The sequence below is a fragment of the Vitis riparia genome, chromosome 3 (assembly GCF_004353265.1).
Source record: "Vitis riparia cultivar Riparia Gloire de Montpellier isolate 1030 chromosome 3, EGFV_Vit.rip_1.0, whole genome shotgun sequence".
In the NCBI taxonomy this organism is placed as follows: Eukaryota; Viridiplantae; Streptophyta; class Magnoliopsida; order Vitales; family Vitaceae; genus Vitis; species Vitis riparia.
In genome coordinates this window covers 19,177,387-19,186,251 of record NC_048433.1, presented here as the reverse complement: position 1 = coordinate 19,186,251, position 8,865 = coordinate 19,177,387, and the positions used below count along the sequence as shown (strand labels likewise).

At 34.5% G+C, this 8,865-nt stretch overlaps 1 pseudogene; it reads right to left on the bottom strand.

Moving 5' to 3' along the window:
- LOC117911026 overlaps positions 1 to 2,686 on the bottom strand; it is a 25,958-nt pseudogene extending 23,272 nt beyond the window's left edge.
- Between the last annotated feature and the right edge of the window lie 6,179 nt (positions 2,687 to 8,865).

Here is an 8,865-nt window from a genome sequence, read left to right as displayed (position 1 = left end):
ACTAGCAAAATGGCCTAGATCAGAAACATTTTTCTTCTGAGAATTTGAATCTGGATATTTTCCAGTATAAACCTTTACGCTGAACATCTGGTAGGAATATTGGACTTGGCAAAATTCATACCATATAATTGCCTCTTCACTCTTGCAAACCTTCATGATTTCTTGGCTTGCATTCTCCACACAGTTCTTACAATCCTTAGCAGCAACATCCCCTCTACATAATGCTCTTCCATGAACCTGATTAATATTACTTCCAACAGAGGTACTGTTAAAACCTGTGAGATTTGTATTGGAACTTTGGAAAATAGAGACCGGAGAAGGCCCTTCATTGGGTGCGTTGATCTTATTTGAACAAAATTTATCGAGAGTATCTCCAGTATCTCCAGTAATAGGGGTAAGGAGTAAAACCAGGGAGTGAAGCAACAATAGCATAGCTGAAAGCTAATCTTTATTGGTCTTCATATTTTTGGAGCACATTGGATCACACCTTTTCCCAAAAAGTAGGGAAATGAAGATGTGAAAAGTGTTAGCACGTCTCAACAAATTGAGCTCTAATTAATCATGCTAAATAACCTGTCATCTTTTGAACAAAAGGGTGTGGCTAATGTTGGCGTATAGTTGAACAACATTTTGAAGAAACAACCATACTTGAAGCAGGAAGCTGCCAGGAAAAAAAGTTGAGGGTAGGACCAAGTATGCTATATGATGATGGCAATTAGGCAGAGATCATCAATAAATTTCAAAATCTTGACCAACCATTGTTGTATAAAGAACTCATTATCACATTATTTTCCAAAGTTTTTCATAAATAAATCTCAGTAAGCCAGTTCTTCTCCCCTTAGTATGTGAAAAAAATAATCATTTACTATCAGGAGATTTCAAGAAGGGGCTTATTGATTAATGGGAAATTCATGGTCCATAACCTGCAGGAACTGAGTAATTTACTAGAAATAATAGTAGTTGGGTGGCTATATTGGGTGACATTAATCTAATACATAGAAGACAAGTTTTTTGGTACGACCAACTTGGATTGAGAAGTCAAGGTCTTCCTGCAGCTTTATGGTACTAAACCTTCAACACCATAGGATGAGACACTGGGCTAGCTAGCACATGATACTAATGCATAGCAGAGTATCTAGAGAGATGCTATACCAAGTCCAAAAGGGACCTGACATTTGGTTTCAGATACAATTTGAACACGTATTTTTGAGGTCGTCCCAAGAGTTATTATGTCTCCACTTGCAAGCTCAATTGGATCACCCCAATGCCTCTTTCCAGAATCAGGATGGTTGATAGATTGGGAATTCAAGAGTGTTCCATTTAAGGCTACCCATGTCCACCAGTTCCCACTTCAATTTATTTAAATTCCAGTTTATCAGAGCATACTTCCCTTTCTGTCATAAACAACAACTCCATCTTTATTTCCAATGCCAAGGGCAGAAACGGCAGCGACAAAAGCTTTCTCCGATGGCAACATGTGTGGCAGATTTGTGGTTTGATCTGATATGTCATTAACATCAAAGAAAAAGGGCACCTGGAATGTGGGCAACCTGAAACTCCTAAAGTGGATTTCTCTGCTCATATGGCATGTACCAGAACGCATCCAACACCTTCAATACCACCGGTGGGACATCTCAATATTACACAGTCATATCTAGTGTTTCATAACGGTGCATAGATGAGCATAACTCCGGTCAAGATTCGTCAGTCCCATAGTTAAAGAACCTTTTGCCCAACAAGATTCTTTTCAAATGAGGAGACAACTTTTCTTGTGTCACATGGTAATAGTATCAGGCAACGCATCAACTCAGCAACTACACACTCGAGACCTCCTTACCCTGATGAACACGCCATCTTTGTGCCTAGGTGTTCACCAAGCACTCTCCTACTGAAAATGATCCTCTTAACTCCTTGCTTCCAAAGATGGAAATGAGAAAAATAACGCACTCCAGGTATGGGTACCAGAAACAGGGTAGACAGCAAAAACAGAGTGCAAGCAATAGGAACAACATGAATTCATACAAGCCTCATTTCATATATTAATCAATGAGCTCATATGAGGGTGGGTGAAATCAAATGAGTACCAAATAAAAATCAAAACAAGGTTACAGATATCTCATGGGGAAACTTAAATAGAGCCAAATGGGTCCTCAACAAAAATCATTAAAAAGAGATATATGAGCATGTTTACTCCCAACCAACAAACATCATCCAATAATCAGTAGAAAAAAGAAAGGGAAGGAAAGCTTACCAGTTGAAGCGAACGGAAAATCACAATAAACATACTTGAAAGTGATCCTCTCTGACTTGGTCGGCAAGAAATCACCAAGCCATCATTCTTCTTCCTCTCCTGGTTCTTTTCTTTCTTCTCCTTCCCAGCTTGTCTCCCCCTCTTGAGCTACTCTTTGTTCTCTCCGCCCCTCTCCTCCTTCAAAGTCACAGCCTACGACCCCCTCTCTCCTCCAGACTTGCCTCCCCAGAAAAAGCTCTTGCTGAAAATATCTCCTGCCCAGTACCCATCTCCCAACGCACTTCCTTCTCTCTGCCAGAATCTCTTCTCTCCCCTACGCTCCTCCTTGCAGCAACGAAAACACCACCCACCCAAATAACGGCCTGCAGCTTTTTCCATAACCCAGCTCCTCCTCCTGAATATTCTCTTTACAGGTGTCGCCTCGATAGCTCCCATCAAAGCACTAGTGTGATTCTTTAGTAGCTAATCAGGAGGCAACACATGGCTATGGAATAGTCCTTGATTCATGCCCAATTGGTGTCTCAGCTGATTCGTGTCCAACTGGTGCTCTTTGATTGAGGGAGTAATCAACAAAATTTATAACCTATTACACCATATACTAGGGTAGCAAAGACAAAGCTACTATAGCATAGTGGCTCTAGGATCGTTCACTGGGAAGAGTTTTCAAACTGAAAATGATACAAATTCAAAGTGAATTGGTGCTGTTTCATTTCAAGGTTAGCTTAAGAAATAAAACACAAACTTTGGTTGAAAAAGGGTTAGATTTAGACTAACTGCACAGCAAGTAATGGAAATTACTTATGAAGAAAAACATTCCTTGGAGATTTAGGTTCACAGGGGAGGTTCCTCATGCAAAAACATAGCTCCGGTCAGTTGGTTCATTTCCTCGCATTAGAGAATTAACATAAAGTCAATTCTCTAACCGGTGTTGTACAAATGCATCTCTTAATTGGATTTCAGCTCTAATTCTCTCTCACTGATGCAACTTGCAATGGTTCGAGCCTCTCACTTAGCCTTTACCATTCAAGGTGATCTTTAACCTTGGACTTCCTTTCTCAAGCTCGCAAGAGATAACTAATGGATGTCTCCTTATAGTCCAAAAGCTTACCAAGTGTTGGCAATTCTAGAAAATCCTACCTTTAAGTCACCTCCCAAAGGCTCGCAAGGGGTAAACTAGTGCATCTCCATGGATAGAGATCACTTGCCTTACCAAGTGTTGGCCCAGGTGACTCCAAGGCGTTTTAAGTTAACTAAAAATATAGAAACCATTCACGGGATACACTTTCTCTTCATTCATAGCTGAAACCACAAAGCTACTAATTCTTGCACTTGGAACCTTTCCGGGCAACCTTAGCTCCAAGGAACTAAAGGTTTAGTTACTCATTCTCTGGGGAAACCTCCTCAGAGAGTGCATAACTTAGTAAATGAAAAATACAATCAAAATGAGAAGGTAAGGCAGAGCTCAAGCTCTGTATTTTACTTTCTTTCAAACTTTTACAAAAGGTTTATCACCCTCAGAACAGGCTCCCCGGGCTCTATTTATATGAATATTACATTAATAGTTATTACATGGATATTTAGCCTTTTTCCTAACTTAAAAGCTAAGGAATCCTATAATTGGTGGCTTACAAGGAGAGTTTAGGAATTTAAACAACAAAAATCTAAAGAAAAATATCTCAAAGTGTCGGTTACAAATATCGGGAAGCACTAAGAACCATTTCGCAGGTGAAAACGTGGTCTGCGAAATTTCGCAGATGTACAAAAAGGGCTGCGAAATTACTTCGCAGCAAACGGCTGATTTCGCACCGCTACGAAGTGGTCTTTCAGCTTGCGGTGTTCGTCTTCCAACTTGTCGTGAAACTTCAAGGGGAATTCCACAGCACTGTGCAAAAAGGTTGCGAAATCATTTCGCAACAAAAGGGTGATTTCGCAATGCTGTGCAAAATTCTTCATTCAGCTTGGAGTGATCGGCTTCTAATGGCTATAACTCCTTCATTTCAACTCCGAATTGCGCACCATTTGAAGCATTGGATTTTTTACTTCCTAAGATTTAAAATGCATAAATTGGACTTCAGGAAGTGCTCCAAAAGTGGCTGACATGACTATCATCAAGAATGCTTCATGGCAGATTTCTCTTTGCTTCCCCTCCTTGCATTCCGGATTTGCTTATGGCAAAGGACTTCAAAGCTTTGGTTCTTCATGCTTCTGCTCTTTCCATTGCTTTGCCAAGGATTCCAAATAACTCTCCTCAATCTCATATTGCTTTGGTGATCAAAAAGCTATCAAAACACCAAAACTTAACACAATTTGATAAGAATTGATTGCAAGGGTCCTTAACATGTTAATTGGGTTAAAAGACAATAACTACTACTCAAAAGTGTTTAAAAGGATTAATTACAAGCTATCAAATAACACTTTTTGAGTAGTAATCAGTCCTCCACCTGGCAAGAAGTATGACCTGTAGAAAATTAAAAAAAAAAACGAGCCCCATATGGGGTCTACAGATATACTTTAATAATAATAAAATTTATATATTTAAAATTAACGATCTAGTATTATTTCAATAAAGGTAAATTGAAAAATATTTTATTTATTAGTAAATTAACAATCTTAAAATAATAAAATTAAATGATATATAAATAAAATATAAAATTATATAATTTATTAATTTAAGATATTTAATTTAGTGTATTTTAAGGATATTAATTTATTTATATTTTGAAAAATTTATCTTTATTGAAATAATAGTATTATCTTAAATTTTCATATATAGATTTTTCATTATTTAAAACATGTTTATAATTTTATGTAAATATATATATATTTCTCAATGATATCCCACGATCAAGATGGCTGAATCCCATGAAACCATTTCATAGAAGTTCATTGATATCTTCTTTTTATAAAGCCTCCCGTAATTTGATTGATTTATTTATTCCTTTTCTACATGCGGAAGAAGAAACTTTACATTTAGAGTACAATCAACACAAGAGCACTTTACCCCCTCTTACTTTTCATGATAGATTGGCTAAACTAAGGAAAAACAAAAAAGAAATAGAATTGAAATATATTTTTATTGACCAATTAGAATTGCCTCCTAGGATCTATAATTGCCTCAAAAGGTCTAATAATATATATCTATATATATATATATATATATATATTTATTTATTTCAAAATTAGTTAATAAAATTCATTAGAAAAAGTCTACTACAACGTGTAATTTTTAATAGTTTTATCAAAGTCACAAAAAATATCTATGAAACATTTATATAGTGGAAAAAAAACGTCTCTCCAATTGTAACAGGTACTACATATGATATAACTTAAATTAATAAATTATATAATTTTATATCTTAAAAATACAATAAATTATCTTTATTGAAGTAATATTAGATCTTTTAAGTTTAAATAAATAGTTTTTAATTATTAAAGTATATATTTTTAATTTCAACAATAATTTACAAATTTATATTTTTAATTGAATTTTTAAGTAAAAAATAAAAAATAAAATTTATGTCACGATGGAAATTAAAGGGCTACTTTACTTTGAACATAAGTTTTGCAATGAGACCAAAACTTATATTCCTTTACAGAAAAGCAGTATTTTGCCCCAAAACATATTTTTTTTTTTAAAAAAAAAAAAATCCTAAATGACTTGACACCTTAGGCACATGTGCCATAATTACTTCCTTCACAATCCTCAAAACAACAATTCCTTGATTTACTTTTTCCTCAAAACTACTTTCATTCTCAACACCTACTCATTCATAGTAGAGTGGAGTCAATAGACCACATCCATAATAATTTGCATTAATGGTAGAATGGATAGAATAAATAGTAATTTTGATGGAGTACTTATAGTAAAACTGCAACAATCACTCTATATCATCATCATACTTTTGTATGAGAAGAGAAAACAAAATATTGTAGATGGAGGAAACATGTATAGATGTTTTGAAAAAATTTACACGATTTCACCGATGAAGCTTCTTTCCTAACACCCAAAACTTCACATTGCTCTGCTTCATACCTCATTTCATAGGGAACTTTTAATTCGCTTACTTCAGCCACCTCATATCAGCAATCAAACATATCATAAACATGAGATCAATAAAGAAAAACACAAAAATCATTAAAAGAAGTTGTACGCACAAATTTCGTAAATGGTTCTATGATGTAAGCAAAACAATAGAAAAAATAATGCGAACAAAATATTTATCGAAATTAAAAACATTGGGGTTCAATCTGTAAAAGAAAATATTATTTACAAAAGAATATTTTCCCTCTGATTCTTTCGCTTTGACCACAACTTGAAGAACAACAATGACGTTTTCTTGATTTCGAAGATCAATTGAGGGTCATAAGTGACTTATTCTTGAATAAACTCGTTGAAGGGTGAAGAATGTGTGTTCTTTTGTTGTGAAGCTTATTTTCTTATACGAAGTCGTCTTTGGATTTTCTCCTTAGGATTTTTTTTTTCCAATTTCTCAATTTCTAATTTTTGAATTTCGAATTCCTAAAATTTAGTTACTTAATTCAAGGGATTTGGTTCCTTGATTTTAACAAATTTTCTTCTTCCAGGAGGTTTTACCAACAAGACAATAATAATAATAATAGTTTTCTTATTATTATTATTATCCTTTTTATAGTTGGAGATTAGTGTTTTTTTTTTTGGAAACTTATCCATATTTTTTTTATTCATTTTGAAGACCAAATTAGTGGTAATTTAATCCACTAAAATTTTATGTCTACAAATGCCCCTACTTCAAGAAGCATCACATACATGCATTGTCATGTGGATGGGGTGAGTCTTGAAGTTTTTTTTTTTTTTTTTTTTTTTTGAAGAAATATTTTAATAGGAAGTTTCCTATTTTATAAATATCTCTTGCCCACTTTTTTCCAAACTCCACTTCATTTTCCTTTTTTACTTTACACTTTGAATCCTCTTTCAGTTCATTTTCCTTCTTGCTTTACACTTTGAATCCTCTTCCAATTTCTCATCCCCTGTATACATTTATATATATATAAATGGGACAATAGTTGAGAAACCCAACTTGAACTTTTTCAGAGAATTCTTTCAATCTTTGGACTTTCTTCGACCAACTTGAGGAACCTGACTTGAATTCTTTCAGAAAATTCTTTCAAAATTTGGGTGATCTCCAACCCAATTTTAAGAAACTCAACTTGAATTCACCGCAAGAAGTCTTCACCTTTTCAAACTTGTAAGTGTGTGTGTGTTTTATTTTTATTTTTTTATGTGCATATATATATAGCTCACCATAGGGATGTAGAGATCACGTTGTGGAGTGACCATGTCATGAAGATCATGCTGTGGAGAGGCGTCAATAGTGAACAAATATAGGAGTCTGTTTGTGGCATGCGTGGGGTTTACATATATGTAAAGATATATGAATGGCTACCAGTGGATGATGCCTTTTATATATATATGTATATATGGGAAGTTTCTTAGAAAATGGTTGATGGGAAGTTTATATATATATGTATTTTGACACATGACCTCCCTATTTAATTTTTTTTTTTGGCTAACTTTTTTATTTTTATTTTTATTTTTTTCTTTTTCTAAGAAAGGAAAATACTTGCATTTCTCAAACGTGTGTCGACCTTCATTATTCGAGGAGACAAATTTGATTTCAAGTAATTTTTTTAAATTACCTTAATACTTGAGGGAGAATTTTTAATAAATTTAAATATCCATAAAAAATGAATATTTAAAGTTTGACCCTCATGTAATCAAGTTGTAGCCTTGACATGAAGAGGTGTCGTATTTTCGACACTTATGTGCTAAAGTCTTCACTCATGCAAATTGGCTTGACTTGAATGCATAGTGGTGTTCAAGTTTAAACATTTAAATAAAACCAGAATAGTACTTGCTATCTATGCAAACAAGTTATAATACTTGACTTAAATGCATTGTGGTGTCTAAAAACTTAGACCCATATTTTATCCATCTCTCTTTCTACTTTTTTTTTTTTGTAAGATGATGTCTTCAAATGTTTCAAGGAGAAGACTGTAACCATTCTTGAGGATGATAGTGAAGATTTTAAGGAGGGGACTACCTTTCAGTGCATAAGTCACTAACTGACCTTCAATCTTTGTCAGTGCCAGTGATAAAGGATCCATTACACATTTCTTTTTAGTCTCGAGTTGCATCTTACAAGATTACAAATATCAACAATTCAAAACTCAATAAGGTGAAACTTGTTTCTGAGGTTCTACTATTGAATTCCTCCCATCTAACTACTACTGAAGTTCATAATGAATTTGGATTGTTGGACTCTCGTGTTTGTGACGGAGAGACCAAATGGGGAAGCTCCTTAAGTCAAATTAGCCTCTTGGGTGTTGTTTTGGTACAAAGACTCCATGAAGTATGCAAAACCCCAAAAAAAGAGTACAAGGAATAAGGCGTAGAGGCCTAAAGAGACTCATAATCCCTCTGGGGATATTGATCCTGTTAAATCTCGTACTTAGTATGAGATGAAAGTTTTTTATGACCTTGGTGCAGTTAAGGCAGATGTTAAGGTAACTTACTTGGCTGCTTTCCTGGCATGTTGGTTATACAAGTTCATTCTTCCTTAGGGAGGTGTTAGTTT